This window comes from Rhinopithecus bieti, unplaced genomic scaffold, assembly GCF_001698545.2.
Source record: "Rhinopithecus bieti isolate Rb0 unplaced genomic scaffold, ASM169854v2 scaffold_2654, whole genome shotgun sequence".
NCBI classification, from domain to species: Eukaryota; Metazoa; Chordata; class Mammalia; order Primates; family Cercopithecidae; genus Rhinopithecus; species Rhinopithecus bieti.
In genome coordinates, this window is record NW_016804048.1 from 1,427,181 (window position 1) to 1,451,613 (window position 24,433).

The 24,433-nt window shown below is 51.1% G+C and overlaps 1 long non-coding RNA gene across 1 annotated transcript; it reads left to right on the plus strand.

Moving 5' to 3' along the window:
• Positions 1-6,328: 6,328 nt before the first annotated feature.
• On the plus strand, positions 6,329-7,127 carry LOC108522357 (uncharacterized). The gene is made up of 2 exons (XR_001883427.1): positions 6,329-6,901; positions 6,995-7,127. It is a non-coding gene; the product is annotated as an uncharacterized LOC108522357 (long non-coding RNA).
• Positions 7,128-24,433: the final 17,306 nt, after the last annotated feature.

The window sequence follows — 24,433 nt, forward strand, 5'->3', positions numbered from 1 at the left end:
TTGTTGGGGAGGGGGCTCTTTATTTTTACTTTCTGAAATTGACAGATAAAATTACAAGTATTTACTGCGTATAGCACCTGCTGGCTGCCCCTGAATCCCACCTTGTGCTGCAGTCAGAACCTCTTCCTGGGCGGAAGGCACCCTGAGGCTCATTGAGGGGCAGTCTGGGAGATCTTCATCATTTCAACAGGAACTGTGTCCTAAATGTGAATTTGCATGAGAGGACGTGCCCACCCTCTTGCCCCACCCAGTTATGCCTGTTTCAGATGTGAAGGGTACTTATACTGCAGGGCCAGGGACTTTCGGAGTTGGAAGGGACCTTAGAGAACATTGACTCAAAGTGTGGTCCCAAGACCAGCAGCACCTGGGAGCAGTGACTAGCCCTCCTGGTTTCCCAGGATTGCCCAGGTTTAATCCTGAACGGCACTCCTGTATCCCAAGAAATCCCTCTGTCCCGGGCAAGTGGGGATCATCAGTCACCCTGCCTGGGAGCAAATCCTGCAGGGTCTCACCCTAAACCTAATGAATCAGAAACCCTGGGGATGGGCCTTGAGATCTGCATTTTAACAAGTCCCGGGCCAGGTAATTCTAAGACCTGAGCAGGAGAACCACTGCTTTTCCCTGTAGGTGGGAAACCAAACATTCAGGAAGGGCAGTAGCTTGCCTCACCAAGCACAGGCAGCAAGTAAAGGGCAGAGCCAGAAAGAGGGTCTGGACCCCGCTGTGTGGCACCGCTGCCCCCATCTCTCAGTCCACAAGCTCGGAAAGTTAACCAAATCAGTCAGCCTGTTAAATAAGATGCTCAGAAGCACCCGGGCCAACTGCTGTGGTCCATGGATACTGGGCTTTGCCCTGGGGGTCTGGGAAGGTGGGAATAGCCGCCTTCAGAGAGGGTAGAGTCCCCCTGAGTCCTGCAGCATTTGGACAGAGTAGCAGGAGTTTCAGATTCAGGCCACAGCCTGAACAAAGGACCAAAGGGAGGACAGAGACGTGCCTTTTAGAGGCCAAAGAAGAGATCAGCATCGCGAGGCCAGGGATCTGGGAGGTACGGTCCCTCTCCTTTGTTCTCAGAGGCTTGCCCATGATTCTGCGTCCAGTGTTGGTTACCACCCACAGTGGGAGTCTCTGCCTTGCCTGCCCCCTGCTGTTTAGCTGGTGCCCCTCAGGAACACTTCCTCTAATTGGTTCAGGAGCCCAACTCCTAACTGCTATGAGCAGAAATAACACCCACTTAGGAAGGTCAGTCGGCTTCCCAGCAATCATAAGACACTCAAAGCTCAATGAAAAATGATTTGGGGGATTATCCAAAGCCCTGGCCCCTCCATTCGCTGGCAGATAAACTCACATCAAGTGACTTGTGTTTGCTTTTCTCCTCTCCAGGGGCAGCTGCAGCCATTGCCATGCTCCCCCATCCACCTTCCCCGATATATCACTCTTCAGGCCAAAGAAAATTGGGGTACAACGAGGTCCTAGAGAGGGGAGTCCATTGGGACTGTCGGGAGGAGGGCTGGAAGTGGTGGCTGGAGCTCTTCTGCTCACCTTCCTTCAGCCCTGTGCTCTTCCCCGGAGGCAGCAGAGCTAAGCAGGCTTTGGAGCCTTTCCCAGTGCACTAGGCATGCCCGAGCCTCCCTCCCTCACCACACAAAAGCACTTCCTTTCCCTGGCCTTCTAGCTGCTTCCCTCCCAGCCTTCTCATTTGAAAATATTCACCTCCAGGTCTCCGTTTCCTCTCCCTTCATGATGCATCCCTATAATCCTCATGCATCCTCCATGGACAAAGGTAAGCCCTTGCTTGGACATCTTAGCAAGCAAGCAGTACTGTAGGCCACCCCGTCCTCCTTGGCTTCCTGGACCCCACACTCCCCTGGTTCTCCTTCTACCCCCCTCCGTTTCAACTTCCCACCTGACTGCTTCTTCCTCTGCCCACTTCCGGGGTCTTTCCTCCCCTGCCTGTTCCTGGAGCATACTGCCTGCCTGAGGTGGCCTCCCTCTGTGCCAGTCAGGTGTCTGTCCCCTACTCTCCATTCCTCCACCATCTCTTTCTCGAACTTAAGCACCACCTTCCTGGAGTCAGCATCACTTTCAGGACATTAATTTAAGTCCCCGAGCTTCACATGTAAGGCCACTCTTGACCTGACCCCTCCTAACCTTCAGCTCTCACCCACTCCATGCACACTCTGCACCAGTGGTCTCTGAGGTGGCAACAGACACTATATTGGGATCCAGGAAAAACTTACTGAAATCCCTATCCCTCATTATTTTTTAACTTTAAAAACTGCAAAATGAAGTTTCGATGAATACCTGCTATATAGATAGACAATAGTACACGAATAAAAATTATAAATAAGAAATTTGAGGGGGTGTACAGTCAGAAGAGCTTGGCAACCACTAACTGCCATGGGCCTCACCCCCACTGCAGTACCTCTGGCACAAACATGTAGCTTTAAGAAGCTACAAGTTTGTTGTTCTTTCATGTAAACTAAGTCTGGAGGTAAGCAGCTCAGGGATGAATGGCAGCTCTAAAATCATCTGAGACCCGGAATCTTTGAGCTTGTTGTTACTCCCTTTTCAACCCATAGTTTTCAGCTCATGGTTCAATGTAGCTGCTTCAGCTCCAGCCATCACATCAGCATTCCAACCAACAGGAAGAAGGAAAGGGTGAAGAGAGACATGCCCCACCACTCTAAAGATACTTCTAACTGTTAAAGACAGACAATGACATTATTAATGACAAAGGGATTAACCCACCAGAATAATATCTTAACTCCAAATCTGTTTGTATGCCATAAAATATCTGCAAAACATATGAAGAGAATTAAATGAGGTATAGACAAATTCACACTTATAGGGAGAGTCTGTAATAGGCATCTTTCAATAGCCAATAGACCAATCAGACACCAGATCAGTAAGGATGCAGAAGATATGAAAAGTGCAGTTAACAAATTTGACCTAATCGACACATACAGAATTCTGTACCCTACAATTACAGGATTTACATGCTTTTTTGTTTTGTTTTGTTTTTTGTTTTGTTTTGTTTTGTTTTTGTTTTTGAGACAAAGTCTCGCTCTGTCACCCAGGCTGGTGCAGTGGCGTGATTTCAGCTCACTGCAAGCTCCGCCTCCCAAGTTCATGCCATTCTCCTGCCTCAGCCTCCCGAGTAGCTGGGACTACAGGCGCCTGCCACCACGAGGATTCACATTCTTTTTAAATGAACATGAAACATATACCAAAAAACGATCCTTCTGAAAAGTTGCATACACCACTTCTGCTTACATACCACTCGCCGGCCAGCAGTGAATCCTGGCTATGCCTAGCAGGAAGGGAGGCTGGGAAATGTCTTTTGCTCCAGGTGACCAAGTACCCAACTGAAATGGAGATGCTCTATTCCCAGTGAAAAAGGAGAGAACAAATATTAGGGAAACCGTCAATCTCTGCCCCCTGCCCCTTTCTCCCTTGCCCTGGCAGCTCTGGTCCTGAGAGTACTGCACAGTGGATAAGAGCTTGAGGCCAGAGCCAGGGATTCCTCATTTAACTCTGGCTTTACCGTTTACTTGCTATGTGACTTTGGACAAGTTACTTAACCCGTCTGAACCTCGGTTATATTGCAAAATGGGACTAGCCCTACTTCATAGGGGTATTGGAAAGATGGACCAAAATAATGCATGTAAAGCACTTAGTTCTGCGTCTGGCACATGAAAGTGTTCCATAAATGTGACCTGCACAGAGAGGTTAAGTAACTTGCCCAAGGTCAGTAAAATGGCAAGGCTAGCTTTGAGATTCAGGCATCTGGCTCCAAGCTTCTTTGGGGCCTTTGCCACTCCCAGCACAGGGACCCACATGTGCTGGGATATTACAGGAGATGGAGCCTTAAATAGTGGGGGATAGAAAACTGCAACCATTGATGACAGACTTCTAGAGATGTCCTTTTAAAATGTGCGTCTTAACTCCGATGTGCAAGTTTCCTCATTCTGTCTGCAAAAGATTGAATTAAGTGAGCCCCAAGGTTTCCCATTAACCCTGACATTCTGTGGTTCTATCTTCTCTACCGATAACGGCTACAATTTTACCATTAGAATTACGTTTTTCTTTGTTAAGTCCTATCTTCTGCCTGAAGTTCTTTTTAAAAAATACGATTTTCCTTTCAGGGATCCTGATCCCTGGGTTTGAGTGAGTGAATCATGCCCCTTTGCTGCAGATGGAGAGAAGGTTCTGTGTTAGGAGTCTAGTGGGCCCTGGCTGGGAGGAGAGGGACGTGCAGAGGGAGGGAGACTGCAGACAGGAGAGCCCGGACCCCCACAAATCCCTCAGCTTACTAAAAACCCATGGCGCCCAGAGGACGCTGCACCCAGTCTCTTGTCAGGGCCGACGGCAGAATGCCCACCAAACAGCTTCTGCTCCATTGCCTGGCCACCCCCATCCATCACCATTCTTGACAGGCTTCCTTTTTTCTCATACATTTCTTCCACCACCCTATCTCTCAAACTAAATTGAAGAAAAATGGGTTTTGTCTTTTTTTAATGAGAAGACTAACAGTCTTAAATTACCTTCCTCGAGGTCTGCAAATAGAAATCCCAAATAAGACAGCCACCTTTTCTTTTCTCTCTTCTTCTCTCCCTGTCTCTGTGAGCCCATAAGCTTGAAATAAAAGGCAGAGCAGTGGCTCAGGGAAGTAATTTGGGCTTGGCCCAGCACCAGCCAAGGAGGTAAGAGCGAGGGGGAGGAGGGCCCGATGGGGGTTTGGGAATGATAGAGGAAGAGGTCATGGGCAAAACCAATGCCTCATTGCGTATGGTTCTGAAATAAAAGAGGTTCCCAAAATGGGGACAAGTTCTTAAAGAGCAACTACTCTGTGAGTGTGCAGGTGCCCAGGGGTACAAGTATGTCCAGGTGAAGGGGAAACCACAAAGGCTTCAGACTTACTGAGGTTCAGACCGACTAAGAAGCAAATGGGATTACTGAGTACAGTGGGCCTTCTCTGCCTTTATCACCACTGTTGACGTCATACTCCCTAGAAAGTCCATTGATGGGTGTCAGGACAAGAGACAGAACATAGTGCTGGGGCAAAGAGTGGAGTTTTAGGACTGGGGTCTTAGGTTCTAGCACCAGCTCTATGGCATGTAATAATAAAAGCTAACATTAAATACTTACTATGTGCCAAGGACTATGCTAAACACGTCACATAGATTATCCCATTTAATCTTCAAAACAACCCTTTGAGGTAGGTATCGTTATCCCCATTTAAAGATGAGGACACTGAGGGATGGGAAGTCATGTCACTTGCCCAAAGTGTCACACATCTTGTGACAGATCAGGGTTTGAACCCAGGGAGTTAGACTCCAGAGGCTCTTAGACTTCTGCCAAACAGTCTAGGCCTGTCTGGGCCTGTCTGGACCTGCTTCATCATCAGGGAAGTCAAGGGGTGTAGAGGCCAGGTGGGGTGGACTGGGTCATCAGTGAGGGCCTTTCCAGCACAGATGCTCTCATCTGGGATTCCTGCCGCACCTGTGGATGTGCAGTACAGGTTTCCACTGCAAAGTAGCCATGCTGAATGTGTGTTTGTGTGTGTGTGTTTGTGTGTGTCTATGACAGATAAACTTGTGTCAGGCAACTCTGTAAGACAGGGAAAGAGAATAAGAAACAAGACCAGGGGAAATCTTTGGAAGATTTGGAGGTTCGACTTTTGTCAAGAGGACAAAACTGGCACCTGAAGGTCTGGAAAATTCTGCCCAAATTCACCTCCACTAAGGCATCCAGTAGCCTTTGCGATTCCCTAATCTTTACTCTATGCTGCACACCCACAGCCTCAAAGATCCCTGGCAGGACAGGCGAATAAGCCCTTCAAAGGGAACCTGGTCGAGGCGAGCCCTGGTTCCTGGAGGGGTGAGGTGGCTCTCGGTGATTCCCCAGCCCCGCATGTGTGCCTTCTCTAGACCCAGCAGCCATGGCCATTACAAGACCGAGCAGGATGACAGGCTGATCGTCTGCCTGAAGTATTTACTCCTTGTCCTCAACTTCTGCTTCTGGATGAGTGAATTCTGCACACATATCCCGTTTCCCGAGCACTGAATGAGTCTAGCCACCTTTGTTTTTTGTGAGTCACCACTTTGAAGTTGATTTCTTCCAAATCAAAGACCACCCATGGGCAAATTCTGCCTACTTGAAAGCAAATGTGTATGTTTGCTACTGAGGGGGAAGAAAAGAATCTGGTCTGCAGGTTGGCGTGGAGTCCGTACCACATGGCGTCTGAATAGAGGCACAAACATCACAATGAGCTTTGTGTTCTGGCCCCTCGGTACAAAGGCTCAGCTTCTCTCTTCCCTGCTAACTTGTTGCACAAGTGCCTTGTGGGAAATGTGGCTGCCTGAAATAGTGGCTAATAATGGCTTGTTTCCAACCAAAGCCCATTTGCCTTTCATGGTTAACATTCTCCAGGCCTAGGGCAGGGAAACAGAAGTCCTGGGAGCTCCGGCTGCTGCTGCCTGCGATGGAAATGGTCTCCATGGTGATTCCCCCCAGGAAACCTGCCTAGGTGATGTGTTCCAGAGGACCACAGCCTGTCCACTTGGGGCAATTATCTGGACCATTGAGAGCCGAATACCACCAGTTCCCAAAAATAGTCAGACACCAGAATATAAGTATTTTGTATTACAGTCTCAGTAAATTTGGGAAGGTAGAAGAGTAAGAGTGCAGGCTTTGCAGGTCGCTGGACCTAGGCTCTGCCAGCTGCTAATGGTGTGGCCTTGGGCAACTTAAGTTTGAGGAGCCTGTTTCCCTGGCTACAATTCAAGGATGATTGGTGTTGCATTCGATAAATGCTACATTTTGAATATCAGATGTCAAATGCCTGAAAATACCACCAAATCAACCCTCGGATAAGGCAGCCAGGCTTCCTGCTACCATGGTAAGGAAGAAGACCCTTTACAGAGTCTTAGAATCATCTCAGAAAAGCAAATGCAAATGGGATATGTCTGAGTTTTGAGCATCTTTCCTGCAGGGACTTGATCAGGATTGGGAAGAGCCATGACCTAGGAGTTTGGGATGGGAAGACATGGCAAGGCAAGAGTTTTTTAAGAGTCTTGGCCAAAAGACAGTCATCAGATGCTATCTATTCAAAAATGGTACAATCTGCTGTTTGTGTAAACGTTATTTGCAAAGTCCCCGAAACGAACAATATAATTATGTGCAGCTTTTATCTTCCTGGGCAAGAGTCTCCTGTGGAATAATAAAGCTGTGTTGATGAGGACGGTAAACTGTGTGGCATAGATGGCTTCGACTCTCGGGGACAAATCCAATAGTACACTTAGGATTCCTACTGATGAGCAGTTCTTTTTAAGAATGACTATGTTTTTCCTAATCATAAAAGTCTTATGTGTCCACTACAGATCACCTCTAAAATATTGAAAAGTACACTAAGAAAATGAAAATTGTCCACATCTCCCTGTGTTAGCTTCCCAGGGCTGCTGTAGCAAAGTGCCGTAGACTGGATGGCTTTAAGCAACAGAAATTCACTCTCTCACCGTTCTGGAGGCTACAAGTCCAAAATCAGTGCATCAGCAGAGCTGTGCTTCCTCTGGAGCTTCTAGGGGAGGGACCCTTTGTCACTTGTTCCAGTTTCTGGGCGTGACTGGCAATTCTCAGCACTCCTTGGCTTGCAGCTGCATCCCTCCAATCTCTGAGGCTTCTGCTGTCACAGGCTGCTCTCCTGTGTGTCTCTGTCTTCACATGATGTCTTCCTCTTCCAAGAACACCAGTCATGTTGGATTAGGGTCCACCCTTCTGACTTCATTGTAACTTGACTACATCTGCAAAGATCTTATTTCCAAATAAGACCACGCTCACAGGTTCCAGGAGTGAGGATTTCAACATATCTTTGAGGGGACACAGTCCAACCCATAACACTGGCCATCCCAGGAATGGCCACTGTTGACATTCCCTCTAGACTTTGCACTCATCAAAGTGAAAGATGGTAGTGATCTGCGCTGTGGGAATGACAGTGGGGATAGAAATACTTGGAATCAAGGGATTTAGGAGGTGAAATTGACAAGAAGAGGTGCCATTGGCTGGAAGAGGTGCCTGCCTGGGATATGAATCTCCTGATGGACGGTAGAGCTCTTCATTGAAACCAGAGACTGAAGAAAGAAGTTTGGGGTCAGATGGTGAGGTCAGATGTAGACATGGTGACTTTTTGAGGTGCCAGGAGGTCTCTGAGCAGAGATGCCCTGTAGGCAGTTAGCTTACAGGTCTGGATCTCAGGAGAGAGTCCGGCTGGCACCCCAGACTTGGGGATTGTCCCCACCCCAATGGTAGCTGCAGTCACAGAAATAGGGGAGATCCCTTATGAAGATCTAGAGGAAACGAGAGGCAAGAAGGAGACAGACATGGGTGTGCTCACAGGTCAGGGTGAGTCTAGGGCATCCCCACAGGTGAGGGTGAGTCTGGGGTGACCCATAGTCCCAGTTTGCCCTGAACTGAGGGAGTTCCCAGGATGTGAGACTTTTAGTCTTAAACTGGGAGAGCCCCAAACTGATCAGTGTTTACAGTTTGATCAGGGGAGCCTGGGGCAGAACAGTCAGTGAGGTGGGAGGGAAGCCAGGGGCCTGAGAAGGTCAGCGATGTTGAGGGGTAAGGCAACATCAAGTGTTCTGAGGCCTGGAAAAGGCCACTGGGCTTAGCAACAGAGGGGCAGCTGTGAGGAAAGCACTTTCAGGAAAGTGTGGAGATGGGAGGGTAGAGGAAGTGGACTCCATGTAGACACCACCGGCTGGGCACCAGGAGAGGGCTGCGCAGTAGCAGATGGGGCCAGAGGGTCATCGGCTCTTTCATCCCTAGGGCTGTCATGAGGTGCTCTGCCCAAATATTTGTGGAAAGTCTCAGACCTTGAGCTCCTGCCTGTGCCAACGTGCCATAGGTGGGAATGGGCAGCAGACACAGCGACCACGGTTGGGGAGGACCCAGGGCCTGTTTGGTGTGTGCATCCTTTTGGGCTGAGAAGGAGAGGGGCCTGTGGGTGGCAGTGCATGCAGCTGCACAGCAAGTGTGTTACTGGTGCAGTTGCCAGTAAGGGGAGCTTCCTTCATGCAGCGCTCCCTGATTCCAGTTAAAAATACCCCTGCTGGGGGCCTGGCTGGCCATGGACCAGCTTCCCAGGGACCAGCTCAGCTCAGACTTATTTCCCTGGTGGGGGATGGTTGGATTTTGAAGGTTCAGGCCTCAGTCTCCAATGCAGGGGGTCCTGGCATCCAATCTCCAAGACCTGCTGCAACCTCCTCAGGGGTAGACACTGGGCAGCCTGCTGGCCCAGTCCCTAGGGACAGAGCACCAAGTCCCTAGGAACTCACCAGAATTCCCCAGGGAGGGGGCGTTGGCCAGCGAGGATCCCTCCCAACGAGAGAAGGCTCCCTCCCACACAGACACCCCCAGCGTCCAATCGCTGTCCTCCTGCCTGAGCCTGCTGAGGTGTGAGGCACAGCACAGGGAAAATACAAGCTTCCTTTCTCCCCCAGAACAAGGTCCTCTCTAGTCTATCACCCTGCACTCTTTATCGAAACCCAGCACAGAGAGGGGAAACCTGGGTTGGCCCCATGCGGTTCTGAGCCCAGCATTTGTCAGGTGCTGTTGGATGGTCCATGTCATTATTATCCTCATTTTACAGATAGGGAACAGGCCACCCAGTTCCGAATCTCACCCAAGGTCTGACAGTGATGATAAAGCTAACACTGACACCCACGTATTCTAATACCAGGTCAGTGACGAAAATGACAATTTAAAAATTAAGTCCACAATTTGTATGAAGCACCTAGTAAGTGCCAGATGTGGGTCTAGGCCCATAGGATCTATCAGTAAACAAAGTTCCCAGTGTTCCTGGAATTTACTATGGTGAGCCTCTGTGCTTGTCCTTGCATGTAACATCATCCTGTTAATCCTCCCAGCCCTGCCTGAGGCTGTGAATTTCTCTCTTAGAGCCCTACTTTAGGAATGGGAAGCACTTTGCCTTGTCCTGGAGCTGTAGCCCAGTGCTGTCTAGCCCCAAGCCTGTGTGCTTGGCCACCAAGCTTTGCAGCCCCAGCTCTAAATCCCACACGTTCCCAGTGTCCTTGGGGCATTCATGAATTAACGAAGCAGCACGGCATGCTGGGAAGGCTCAGACTAAAGTTTGAGTTCAAATTCAGACTCCATTATTTATTTCCCCTGGGACATTAGGTGCTACAGATTGAATTGTGTCCCCCCAAAAGTGATATGTTGAAGCCCTGACCCCCAGTGTGCCTGTATTTGGAGACAGGAAGGTAAGTGAGGCTAAGTGAGTCCATAGGGGCATGGTTCTGTTCTGCTGGGACTGATGGTCTTCTAAGAACAGGAAGAGAGAGAGAGCTCTCTTTTTCTCCATAGACAAGCACCAGGTGAAAACAGCGCAAGAAGGCAGCCATTGCCCAGCCAGGAAGAGAGCCCCACCCAGAACAGAATCACCTTGATCTCGGACTTCCCAGCCTGCAGAACTCTGAGACAATTAATTTCCGGTGTTTAAGCCACCCAGACTGTGGCATTTTGTTACGGCAGCTTGAACTAAGACATTAGGCAAATCACTTAATCTCACTGAGCCTGTTTTTTCATACACTAAATGAGAATACCGATACCTGTAAGAATTAGAGGTTAACATTTAGAAAAATAGTACAATTTGTGCCACATACTTGGTGCTTAGCTATAATGCATGACTATTATGATTAGACTAATGGGCATGCCTGGTCTCTTTAACGACTTTCTCTGTCCATAGTGCTGACTTTAAGACTTTTCTGATGGTGACTCATGATATGCATGGAAGCATAAGAAATGCTTACATGAAACATTCACAAAACTAAACTTACCCTTACAGTGCATGATGCTGTGATGATTAATACTGAGTGTCAACTTCATTGGATTGAAGAACTCAAAGTATTGTTCCTGGGTGCGTCTGTGAGGGTGTTGCCAAAGGAGATTAACATTTGAGTCAGTGGACTGGGAGAGGCGGACCCATTCTCAATGTGGGTGGGCACCGTCTAATCAGCTGCCAGCATGGCTAGAATAAAACAGGCAGAAGAACATGGAAGGACTTGACTTGCTGAGTCTTCTGGCCTTCATCTTTCTGCCATGCTGGATGTTTCCTGCCCTCGAACATGAGACTCCAAGTTCTTCAGCTTTTGGACTCTTGGACTTACACCAGTGGTTTGCCAGGGGCTTTTGGGCCTTTGGACACAGCCTGAAGGCTGCACTGTCGTCTTCCCCACTTTTGAGGTTTTGGGACTCGGACTGGTCCACCACTGGCTTCCTTGCTCTTCAGCTTGTAGATGACCTATTGTGGGACTTTACCTTGTGATCCTGTGAGTCGATTCTCCTTAATCAACTCCCTTTCATATATACATAGATCCTATTAGTTCTGCCCATCTAGAAAACCCTAACACAGATGCACACTGATATTTTCTCTACTATTTTAACTCACTCTTTTTAGTGCAGGTTGCAACCCACTAAATTTGTTTTATCACCCAAATGGGTCACATTCCAAAGTTTGCAAAACATGGAGCAGGATTCAGGTGGCAATCCTTCCCCGTCACCCTATCTCTGACTCCCACCGCCCCACCCCACCTAGGGTTTCAGTTAACCCACTATTTATGGGATGATCCTGCTGAGCAGGAGAGGAACCAAAATGCCAACACTTTCATGCCTCTTTCACGACCCTAAAAAGAAAATGTGGCCCAGGCTTTCCTAGGCAGCCACCTAGGAGATGTGTTTCTTTCCCCTCCCTTTTCCTCCACGGCTCCCTGCAGCTCCCATTACCCCTGCAATGTTTTTCTCTAATTTATTATTTTAATTAGCTGCTTGGCTGTGTTCATAATCAAAACTTTTCCAGCCTCCCAGGAGCTCTGCCAGGCAATGGGAAGCACTCCGTGACTGGAGAGCCTGCCTCTGCTCCTGAAGCAGAGACCTTGCTCCTTACCAGGGTGCCAGGAGGGCTCAGCCTACAGGGAACTGTGGGAGCCCTTAAAGGAGGCATGGGACCAAGACAGGTGGCAGAGAAGATGGAGGATGGAGCCCGGCAGGGGAATGAGGTGGCTTGGGAGCATCACTTCAGGATCCAGGGAGGCCCTGGTGGGGCCTTCGGCTCACCTCTTCGCCAGAGCTAGAAAGCCCTTCACCTCGGACATTATCACCCCACTGAACGCAGCCTCTGCCCCCTTCCTGGGCTTGCCATCTAAGGAAAAACAGGTGAGGGACCCGGTAGCTGGTTTCTCTGCTGCACCGCTTCTTGAGATGCTGAATGGCATGGGACTCCCCACGGCCTTCGGGGCACCTCTACCCCTCTTGGCTGTCAGGGTCTGCTGGGGACAGGGCCATGGCTGAGGGGTGTATTAGTCCATTCTCACGCTCCTATGAAGAAATACACGAGACCGAGTTATTTATAAAGAAAAGAGGTTTAATTGACTCATGGTTCAGCATGGCTAGTGAGGCCTCAGGAAACTTACAATCATGGTGGAAGGGGAAGCAAACAAGGTGACAGGAGAGAGAGAAGTGCCAAGCAAAGCGGGGAAAGCCCCTTACAAAACCATCAGATCTCGTGAAAAGTCACTCATGAGAACAGCATGGAGGACCCGCCCCCATGATTCAGTTACCCCCCACCAGGTCCCACCCACGACATGGGGATTATGGGAACTACAGTCCAAGTGGAGATTTGGGTGGGGACACAGCCAAACCATATCAAGAGGGATGTGTATTCGGTCTGCTCAGGGCCGTGGCGAGTGAGACAAGTCAGGATGAAGCTGTGGTCACCCCTTCTAGCAGATCTTCTGTAGCTTAGGGACTCTAGATCTGCCATAGCCCAGGCACCGCACAACTTGCTTCCTGGGCCAAGCAGCTTCGTGTGGGTCAGCAGCCCAACTGGTAAAATGGACACTAAACTGAGCATTAGTATTCTTGAATTCTAGACTCCATGCTTCCCCTGGCTAGCTGTGTGACTGTGGAAAAGTCACTTTTCTCTGGACCTTAGTTTCTCCATCCAGAATATAAAAGGGGTTGAACTCAATTTCCTCCTCCCTTCCTTCCTTCTTTCTTTCTTCCCTCCCACGTCTAGGACTCCATTGAAGATACTAAGATGAATAAGGTTTAATCAAGAGGCTAAAAGAGGAGACACAAGGTAGCAAATAAAACAAATAGGCAGTGATGAGTGTAATTACAGAAACATATGCAAGACATGGAGCTGGTACAGAGGACAGAATGGTTTGCTGAGGGTGGGGTAGGGAGAGACAGCTCCAAGGAAGGTTTCCCCTGGGTACTGAGCTGGGTTTGGAAGGTGATTTTACGTTCCTTTCCAGCTCCACCCCTCGGTATGTCCCATGAGATTCTGCTCTTGTTATAAGGGTAGATGGGATTGGGGAAGAGAGAGGGGGAAGCAGTGCTCTGATTTATTTTATCAAGTGCTCTTTAAAACCAGAGAGCCAAGAAAAGAATGCCTCAAAGTGGAAAATGGTCCTTAGCATGACTAGCCTGTCCTTGAAGATTCAGTCAAACCAAGACAACAGCAGCATGGACAGAGCCGGGAGAAATGCCTGCCTGGTGCTCAGAAAAAGGTCACTCACGAGCAGGGTGAGCAATGGTGCCTGATGCACGTTTGCCTGTGCCCTCCTGGAGAGCTCGGAAGCTCGGGTGTGGCACTGAGGTGCCATCTACCCTGCATGTGAGTGCCAGGCTCAGCAGTGCACTATTGGGACTGCAGCCTGGGGTTCAGCTGACCCTTCTGATGTGGGAACGGGGTACCATTCTTTAAAAGCAACCGAGCCTTACCAGACGTGGCCTCCCAGTCCTCTCCTGAGCCCCAGGCTGTGTTTGCCAGCCCCCCTCCCTGAAATTAGACCCATTCTCCTCTCTTTCTAATGGAAATCACCCTGGTGATTGCTGGGCCTTTCCACCCAGTCACTGGCCTGCGACATGAGGGCAAGGGCAGTGTCAGGTGTAGGCCCCACTATGGCCGGAGAGCCTGGCATCCTCATAGCAAGTGCACAGTGGGTGTGGGTTGAAAGAAAGAACAAGAATAGCCAAGCATTGGTCTGGCATGAAGATCCTTTCCAGGGGCTTCTTCCTAATGACCCAGAGGAAAGCCCATTGCCCTTGGGGACTGCTGGCACTTTGTAGACAGCCCCTCTAAAAATAAAAATGGCCATAAAACAGGGAAGGGGATACTCATTGCAGCCCCAGGAGCTTGGCAGACAGAGAGGGGTGAGGGGAGCAGATGCTGCTATTTCCAAAGCCCCCTACAAAGCCCCATTCACCGAGTCCCACACTCACGTGGGCGGCTCCCCGGTGCCAGGTGGTGTGCTGGGCCCAGGGCTCTGAGGGGAGTCGGGGGAGTCTCCCACCGCCGTGCCGAGGGCTGCTGTGAAGTGAACAGGGCCATAGGCATGCGGGAGAGGGACGAGCTCACCTGCCCAGCACGGTCGGAGCAGGTGCCGCACTGGAGATGGGGCTTAACGGGTGAGTAGGAATTCAGTGGAAACGGAAGAGCAGAGAGAACAATGTGAGCAGGTTGGGAAGGGACAAGAGAGAGCCTCTCAGAGGCCCAGAGTTTGGTTAACTTACCCAAATCCACACCGTAAAGTCCAAGCCATAAACAGAAGAGCTTGGACTCAGGCACTGGCACTTCATCCCAGAGTTCACCCTCTTCACCACTCTACTACTGCTGCCATAGTTAGTGGGTATCCACAGTGTTTACAAGAAAAGCAGCTACTTTGTTCACGGCGATTAAAGCCTAGGTGTGGAGGAAGGAAAGCAGAGGAAGATGAAGCCAAAAATAGGTTAAGGCCAGACACATAAGAGCCCTGAGGCCATGCAAAAGAGTCTGGGCTTGGGGCTCTGGGTGTTGGAACCCGTGGGGATTGCTCAGCAGGAGGTGCCTTGGGGCACACTGTGCCAGCCTGCAGGCAGAGCCGGAGCTGGGAGCTGATGGTGGGGAGATGGAGACAGGTTTGAGAGCAGACGGGAACTGGCTGTCGTTGAGAGGAGAGGAAGGAGTCAGTAGTGACCCTGAGGTGTCTGGTCTGGTCTTGGGTGGGTGGGTGATGGTGCCATTGACCAGACTGACCTGGAAGGAGAGGTATGGATGATGTGTGTGGTTCCCAATGGGGGAACTCCTGTCCAGGCCAAAAACCTTTTCAGTCCAGCGTGATGCTTGGCTCGTAGTAGCAAACATCAAATAAATGAACTATTCTGTCAGCCAGTGCATTTCTGCCTCCCACACCATGGGCTCCCCCTGCCCAACCCCAGGCCTGAAGGTGGAGAACTCCCCTGCCCAGGGAATCCTTCTTTACTGGGAGTCCCATGGTCCTGGCTGCACAGAAGCCCTAGCTAGCAGGACAAAGAAAAATCCTATATTTACTGTTGCGCCGCTGCCTGCTTTCCTTCAGGCCTGCTGCTGTATTTCTATCCAGCCCTGGGGATGTGCAGCAGTTAAAGCTAACACTTCTCCCCACGATGACCTGAGCCACACTTTGGCAATGTTTCTCTCCTATAAATGGGAAGTTCCTAAAATGACACGGCATGGGTGACCTGCTCTGCCCCTACTGGTCTGCTCGCGTCCTCATTGCCTGGCTTCACCCTATGCAGGGTTTGCTGGCTAATCGGCCACAGGCTATGGCTTTGAGAAATGCAGTGAATACTCCACAGAAAACCAACCCAGTTTCTACAAAGAGCCAAATACTGTTGAATCAACTCTACGCCAATGGTTGTTAAAACTGCTCACTGGGGTCAGCTCTCTCCCTGCCCCACCAGTCTTCCACTGCTCTCTGTTGAACTGGCCAGTTTCCAAGTGGTTTGAGTGACAGCCATGAGCCGCTGGTCCAGAAGCATCTTGCTGGCGGTGTCTTGTCAGAATATTGTTGCCCAACAGTAACAGGGAGAGATTAACCATGTGGAAGGGACCTCAGAGGTATTCCCATCCAGTGCCACCAATTTGCAGATGAAGAGACTGAGGCTTTGAGAGGCCAACTGTCTGTCCGCAGTCACATACCCAGTCAAGGGCACAGCCAGGACTGGCACACAAACCTGCTGACTTCCACCCTCCCATGGCACCCTCTGGTGACCCAATCCAACAGTGAGCAGTTTCCCTTCTCTTGCTCAGAGGAAAGCTTGCTTTCTAAAGAGCTGACCACGTCCCCGGCAGGAGCTTTCCGGAGGACTTGCAGCACTCTGGCTCCTGCAGACCCCTGGCTAAGTATAACCAGACTTAGTTAATTCAGACTCATCTCCTGATTTCTTCTGGACAGCAATGCATGTGGATTTGTTGTTCTCTAGACCTTAATCAGGGAAGTGTGTCCCTCCAGACCCCTTCCAGACCCTGCCCATGGCCCAGGATCTGGTGTCACTTTGCAAGCTTTGCAAGATCCCAGCCCCATTTGTGTGGCCGGCAGGTGCCCTGGCAGAAAGCAGGCCTCTGTTGGCCGGATCAACACTGCTCATCTCCAGGGCTGCATTTCTTATAGCCTCCAACCGCCCTGGGAGCCACGGTTTGTTCCTTTCTTGCATAATCTGATTTTTGCCCCTTTAGATGAAAATTCTGTTCCTCGGGATTACCCCACTTTCTACCTTAAAGCTTCAGCCAAAGCAAACACCCTAACAAACAGACGGAGTGAAAGGATGGGGTTCAGGTCCTGAACAAATCTCAGTAGCACTCCAGGCAACTCCTCCCAGGAGAGGGAACTGGGAGCTTCAAGGGGCTGTTCCTGGGACTGAGCGACCGGGAAGCTGCTGTGTTCTGCGAGGCTCAGCACAGCGCCACCAACTGGGAAGAGGAGGGCAGGACTCCTGGACCCCTATTCATTAATTCTAGGCAATGGTTCTCAGCTGGGATCACCCCGGAACTTCATAAAAAATTCATGCGTGGGTCCCACTCCCACAGACACGGACGGGCCTGCAGTGGAGCCTGGGTTTTTCATAGCCCCCGAGGTGATTGTACAGCCAGGTCTTGGGGCGCCATAGGGGTGGAGGAGGCCTGGAGACCGTCAAGGCCAGAGCTCATTAGGGAGTGCAAAATAGACTTCAGCCCCTGGCCCCGAGGGTGTTATTTCATGTGGATGACCATTTCTCTGGGCAAAGGATACAAAGCTCTCGGTGAGGTTCTGTGTCTTCCAACAGATTGTCACCAGACCGGTCCAAACGTATGCCTTTTGGTGGCCCCAGACCCATATGCTCAGCCTCCACTCTGGTTTGAGGGACAGGCTTAAGAAGCCTAACGGATCATGGATAATGCGTGTATTTCTATAAAGAGGTTATTCTCATGAAAAGCCAAGATTCTTGGCATTTTGCTGGAGTTAGATCAACTCAGTGTGGTCACGTTGACTGTCTCATGTTGTTCAGAATCTCTTCCTGGCACTATATGTGCCTTGGATTAATAAAAAATGAGAAGTGAATTATTACTTAATTAATGCACTTTGTTTGATAGGCAAAAACCCTCAAAACATAAAATCCATGGGAAAAAAATAATCAAAAGGTCCTTAGTAGTTACAGGCTGGGAACCACTGGTCTAATATAACTCACTCCCTTTTTCGAGAGGTGAAGAAACTGAGGTCTGGAGAGGCTCAGGGACTCTCTTTAGGTCACAGAGCTAGTTATACACAGCTGGGACCTGCACCCAAACCTTCCAGGCATGCTGTCGAGGGTCAAAAGAATTCTGTCCAGGATATTTTGCTGGAACTCAGACTCAGGAAGTCCCTCACTGGTCATGGAGGTTGTATGGGCCACAGATGACGCTCACCCACAGAGAATTTTCAAACCCGTTGGATTCCAGGATTTCACTGAATCTAAGCTATCAGTTGTAAGATACACTGTTTTTTTGTATCACCAAGAAAAAGCACTGCCAAGCGTAATTGTAAGATGCCATCAATCGTAAGATGTGCCCCAATTTTAGAGATGTTAAAATGTGAGAAAAAATGGGCATGATGGAATTGAAAAATTACGACCTGTTAGCCTCTCCCGTTCCATTTGCTGCAGCCTGGGTGGTGCCTGGAGGGACCCATGGAGATAAAATGGCACTTTGAAGAAATCACGTCTATTAAAAATGTAAAAGTAGGTAGAGAAGCAGGCCCAGCCCACTCTGTGGGATCCAAGGACAGAGTCCTGGATTTGCCCTCAAATAACTGGGTTTGCACCTCCATTCTGAAAGCCTCTAATGGTGTCATCTTGGGCACATTCTTATTCTCTCCAAGCCTCAATTTTCTTATCTGCAAGACAGGGATAGCCTGTCCCCTCCTGCCCAGCCCCATCCTCACAGAGCTGTTGCAAAGCTCAGGAAAGAAAATGGCAAAATGGTAAAATACTTGCAAGTTGAGTAATGTAGGTGCCTATTCATTGCTAAGGATCACCTTCCATTAGCTCAGCCAAGGTCAGCGACTCCTTGGAACAGAGAACTGGGAAGTGACAGGGTGGGTTATATAGAGAGAGCCTTCTTGGGACAGATGGGAGACAACTTGCAGGAAAAGGCATCATGGGGTGTGAACACAGCCCAGGGGGGCTTCTCTAGCTTTGGCTACACCCAAGACCCCTTGAGGAAGCATCTACTGCCCGTCAGAGGAAATGGACCCTAAATGGGGAGCAGAGAGACTGGGAGACAGAAGTCCACCTTCCCAGGAGCAAATGACAGAGATGATCAGAGGTCCCAGAGGACCCAAATCCTGGGAAAACACTCTAAACAGTCCCTATCTGGCACCTTGAGGACACTTGCACCCACGCACTCTGCCCTGCCGAGGATAACAGTCACTGAAAGGGCTATTCAGCTTCATCGCAGGAAAGAACAGGCAAGCCCTGCCACTCCAGCTACCTTTCCCAAGTACTCTAGTTTCTAAGAAGGCATCCCCGAGACCTGCAAATCAGCAATGTCCCATCCCTTCCCCTCTCAGGACTGAAAGGGTATCAGACAGCAAGGAAGTCTCTCCTCCCTCTTCCTGTGGTCCCAGGGAGCTCCAGCTTGTCCAGCACAGTGGCCCTTCCATCATGGAGGCAGCGGGACTGAGCGAGCAGGCCCTGGGCTCTGAGCCCTGGTACTGGCCCTGCCCCTAACTTGGGCCATTTACCTTTCCTCCATGGGCCTCAGTTCCTTCCTCTGTAGAACAAGGAGGGATAAGGGGCCCAGCCATGCTTCCCCAGTGGGCAAATATAAGGATTAAACAAGGGGCGGTACTCAAAAGGGCACCTCCACAGCCATCAGGGAAATGTGGACAGAGGGAGGGAGTGCTCTGAGGGGAGGGGAGGCAAAAGGACTCAGGTATATTGGTCATCCCCAAAACTGCAGTCATTTTTCCCCGCCTCATATGCAGTAGGAACCATAGTAAGATGCGCAGAATCGGAAGTCAGACCCAGATTTAAAATCTGCAGCTGGCTTACATGTGTGACCTTGGACAAGCCTGCAAACCTCTCTCAGCCTCCATTTCTTCATCTGTCAAGCTAGGCCACCACACTGTTCTCACAGGCTCGTAGGAGGCCTGAATTGAATAAGACAATGCACGAGAAGTGCCTGGTACCCAGCGGGCACTCAAGGAATGGCAGCTCCTGAGGCCCCCGCCACCCCCTGCTCCAACCTGGTGGTCTCCTGCAGGTCAGGGGGGCAGCTGTCCTGGCCATGGGCGTCTGGACCCTGGTGGAGAGAAGCGGCTACCTCAGCATCCTGGCCTCCAGCACCTTCGCCGCCTCCGCCTACATCCTCATCCGGGCGGGTACTCTCGTCATGGTCACCAGCTTCCTGGGCTACAGCACCATCTCCCAGGAGCAGAAGGGCTGCCTCTCCATGGTGAGTGCCCACCCCATGCTCTGCAGGGAGGGGGACCCTGCACGAACACCCTATTTCCCAGTGAGGTTTCCAGCAAGGGAGAAGGGCTCCAGTCCTGGAGTGGCAAGGGGCTGAGGCCATCGGACAGCCAGCCAGAGAGGGGGCGGCTGTTCTCCAGCCTGGTGTTCTCCAGGATCTTAGGACATAGGCCAGGAGGCCAGCCTCAGCCGCTGCAGTAGTAGCTCCTTCTCATCTGTCTCTCCTCCTCCCTCTCCTCCTCCTCCTCCTCTGCCCCTTCCTTCTTCTCCCCCTCTCCTTCCCCTTCTCCCTTCCCTTCTCCTTCCTCTCCTCCTTTTCCCTTTTCCTCTGCCTTCTCTTCCTCCTTCTCCTCTTTTTTCCCCTCCTCCTCTCTCTCTCTGTTTCCTCCCTTCTCTTCCTGTTTCTCTTCCTCCTCCTTCCAGATTTTATCATGGCAATTTTCAAAGATATGCAAAAAATTTTTAAAGTGCTTTCATGAAGCTCTACCTTCCCATCACTCAGGGCTCAGCAGTTACCACCTCATAGTCCGTCTCCATTCTCTGGCTTGCACCCTCCCTCCATCCCTCCCCCTCCCCACCCCAGGGTAGTTTTGAAGCAATCCCAGATATCAAATCATCTGTCAATAGGTCAGCATGTTTCTGAAAGAGCAATAAACTTTTTAAAACATTTAAAAAACAAATATTTCAGTCTGTACTTCTAAAACTTAAGGATCCTCTTTTAGAAAACATAGTAACATTATCATTATCAACCTAAAAACTGTTAACAGTCGAGTCCTTAACATCATGAAATAACCAGGCGGTTTCAGCTGTCCCCAACTGACCCATAAACTGTTCTTTTTAAAAAAGTGTTTGGGGTCAGAATCTGAATTAGGTCCATGTGTTAAAATCGGTTAATTTGTCTTCTGTCTTTTAGCCTCTGCGTTCCACCATCAAGCTCTCGCTCTCCTTTTTTCTCCTGTTGCAGTGTATCTGCTGGAGAACCAGGTCATTTTTCCTCTCGTTTCTCCCAGTCTGGATTTTCTGATGACACCCCCGTGCTGTTGTCTAACACGCCCACCCGGTGGTTAGATCTACAGGCCTGATCAGATCCCACTGATCTGAACGTCTGGAGAGCGCCTTGTGCACGGCTGGTGTTTCAGGCACCAGAGGCTCCTTGACAGGCTTCCTCATGGGAAATGGGGAAGATGGGAAGAGCCGCAGCTGCCCAGAGTGTCAGGAGGGGAGGCTGGGGTGGAACATGCAGGACCAGGGGCCTGGAGTCCAGCTCAGGACTCAGGCAGACCCCAGCTCCCTAACTTCCATGCCCTCTTGGCAGAGGCAAGGTCCCTGCTGCCTGGGGCCTCTCTTCACCCCACAGTCCCTCTCAAGTGGCAAAGCCCAGTGTGTGGGAAGAGAAGAAGAAGGCAGATGAGGCTGGAAAATGTCCAGACTAGCAAGGAAGCGTGAGGGGCAGAACCAGCCCAAGTCTCAAAGAGAAATCAGGCTGAGCCTGAAAGGAATCGGGCAGCAGGAAGAAGCCTCAGAGGCCCCCGTGTTCCTTCTCCGGCTCCCCGGGTTCCACCACAGACTTTGCAGCCTCTGCTTTTGCACAGTGACCCAGGGAACCAGTGGCAGAGGAAGGGTGCTGCGAAAGCCCACAGACTGCCCCTGCTGCCTCTCACCAGCAGTGACCTAGTTTCCAGCCATGGATGTGAAGAGCCTGTGTATGGGTCTGCAGGACGGCCCTCCTGCTTTGAAGAGAGGGAGAGCCCAGAGCCAGGGCGCTAGGAGCGTGGATGTGATAGGCCCATGGGGTGAAGGCCCCAGGACATGGGCTTTGAGCTCTTTTCCAGCACTGGGGACTGGTATTCTTGGGGCCAGCTCTACCCCCACCCAGCCCTCCGGCCTGGGGCCTATTGTGAGGATTTCCAGCATCCTGGGCAATGTGGCCGCTCAGCTGAGGTCCTCAAGAGCCGAGTGGCACATCCTAGACCTGACCAATGTAGCTGGATGGAGGCATGTGGCGTGACAGTGAACTGGGCGTGTAGTGTGGCCTGGAGGCGGAGATGCTCTCTCTGTGCAGCACCCACCAGCCCTTAGGGGGCCTGAGGCTTGCAGGACCAGTGCTGTTGGGCCCAGAGAGAGAACCCCTTTCCTCTGCAGTGTTGGCGAGCCCACGGTGTCCCGTCTGGCCCCATGCCTCTCAGCAGGCTTGGCCTTCAGCTTGGCCTCAGGCTTCAGGCCGAGCCTCCGCCCCTCATACCTGGAGGTCTGCCCACAGGCAGGCTGCCGAGCCGCGTGGTCTCCACTGCCTCCTTCCTTCCACCAGGTCATCTTGTTGAGGGAGGGCAGGACTCACCTCTGGACAGCACAAGAGGGAAGGCAGAAGCCCTCACCTGGAGCTTTTCTTCTGACCCAGACCCTTGGTTCTGAGGAGCCCCTAAAGGCCAGTGGTCCCTGCAGCACGGGGAAGCAGCCCCCTGTATTCCTCCTGGGGCCTGATTAGAACACAAATGGCCACTGTTCACCGAGAGCCGCCTACCTCTGTCCTTACTATAGCAACCTGTAAAGTCCCGGTAATCTGAACTCTGTGCCAAGCACCGTTCTCAACACTCAAGCACGTCAACTCAGTCCTCGCTGTGCCCCAGAGAGCAGCTTATTCTGTGCATGGACGGGGAGGAAACCAAGGGCAGGGGCAGGGAAGTGACTTGTCCAGCACCACACTGTGTGTGTGATTGTTTCAGGCAATGGTCAGTCAGGGGCAGCCACAAGAGGGGGCACAGGAGAGGCGCAGGACAACAGATGTTCCCAGATTCACAGGCCCCACAGAGTCACTGCACGCTCTGCTGGGAGGGGTTGCATGGGAGGAGCACCCAGGGCGCAAGCTCCACCAAACAGGTGGGGGGCAGAGAGCGGGTGAGGCATTTTTATTGGGGATCAGAGTGAAGCACACCGCAAGCAGACATGAGGGAATATTCCACTAGTGCATCTGAATGTGACTAGGCCACAGTCAGAGAACTTGTGGCAGGGCCAGCCCTGTCACAATAGTGCACTGGATCACCCAGGCAGGTACACACAACCTGTGTGCGGGAATGTGGAGGCAGCAGGAAAATGTGAAGTTTTCAAATGTGAGATACACATTGCTGGTGAGTGGCATGTGGTCTGGCTCCAAGCCCATGCTCTGACCCACCAAGACCCACCACACTTCACTGCGTCCAAAGAGGTAGGTATTCACCCCTGCTTTACAGATGGGGAGGCCAGGCTGAGATGTGCAGCAAGGAAGGACTGGAGCTGGACTGGGAATTGCAGTCTGCTGGAATGGCCTCCAAGACTCTGCTTCTCCTGGGGGCCAAGGCTGAGGGAAGGCAGAGGGACGGGAAGCTGAGCAGGGCAGGCATGGATGTGTGCAGGACAAATCCTGCCGTCCATCTATGGGGAGGTCTGTGTGGAGCCGCGGCTCTTGGAGATCTGACTGATTACAAGAGAGGGCTTTGTGTAGGGCCCAGCCCAGACCACCAGGGCAGGAGACCAGGGGTGTCATAGTGAGACCCGAGAAGCCTTGGGCATCCCAGTGCCTCCTTGCTCCCGTTATATAAGAAAAGAACAGCACACCTGGGTTAGAGCATATTTGGTTTGGAAGGGAACTTGAGAGTCAGAAGGTCCAATCCTCCATCCAGAGGTTCCAGGCTGAAGGCCGCTGGCTGGGTGAGAGTATGGGCTACCTAGGCGTTAATGGAGACACTCAGAATTATTGGCTTTTTGGGAGAACAGTCTAATCTTAAGAGCTCTTCCCAGAAAAGCCTTAGGTTTGGTACCTGACCACACTCTGCTCTCCGAGCCACTGATCACAGCCTCCCCTTCCATACTCTGTCTTACACAATCCATTTGCAAGATCTGTCCAGCTATTCAGGCTGATCCATGAAGAATGGATGTCTCTAGCCTCCGCACATGCAATCTGACTGTCACTTAGTCTGGATGGCTGCCCAGAGGGGACCATGCCCTGAGCCCAGGGCTATGCAAGAGAGATGTGTAGACTTAGTAAAGATCAGGGTCCTGGCCGGGCGCGGTGGTTCAAGCCTGTAATCCCAGCACTTTGGGAGGCTGAGACGGGCGGATCACGAGGTCAGGAGATCGAGACCATCCTGGCTAACATGGTGAAACCCCGTCTCTACTAAAAAATACAAAAAAAACTAGCCGGGCGAGGTGGCGGGTGCCTGTAGTCCCAGCTACTCGGGAGGCTGAGGCAGGAGAATGGCGTAAACCCGGGAGGCGGAGCTTGCAGTGAGCTGAGATCCGGCCACTGCACTCCAGCCTGGGCAACACAGCGAGACTCCATCTCAAAAAAAAATAAAATAAAATAAAAAGATCAGGGTCCTGTGCCTGCCTAAAGGCTTAATGGGCACCTCTTGACCCACCTTTCTGAGCTTCAAGGAGTCAACGAACAGAGAGGCTTGTCATCTCTCTGGGGCTTGAGGAAGGCTGGAGCTAAGTGGCTATTGGACAGGCTGGCATGAGATAATGTCCTTCTCAGCTCCACTTTACTCACTTCTGTGGAGACCCGCCTGCGTTCACTCTCATCCCACATAGAACCAGGGATCTTTCTGGCTCAAGTCATTAAGCAGACACATCAGGGAGGCAACAA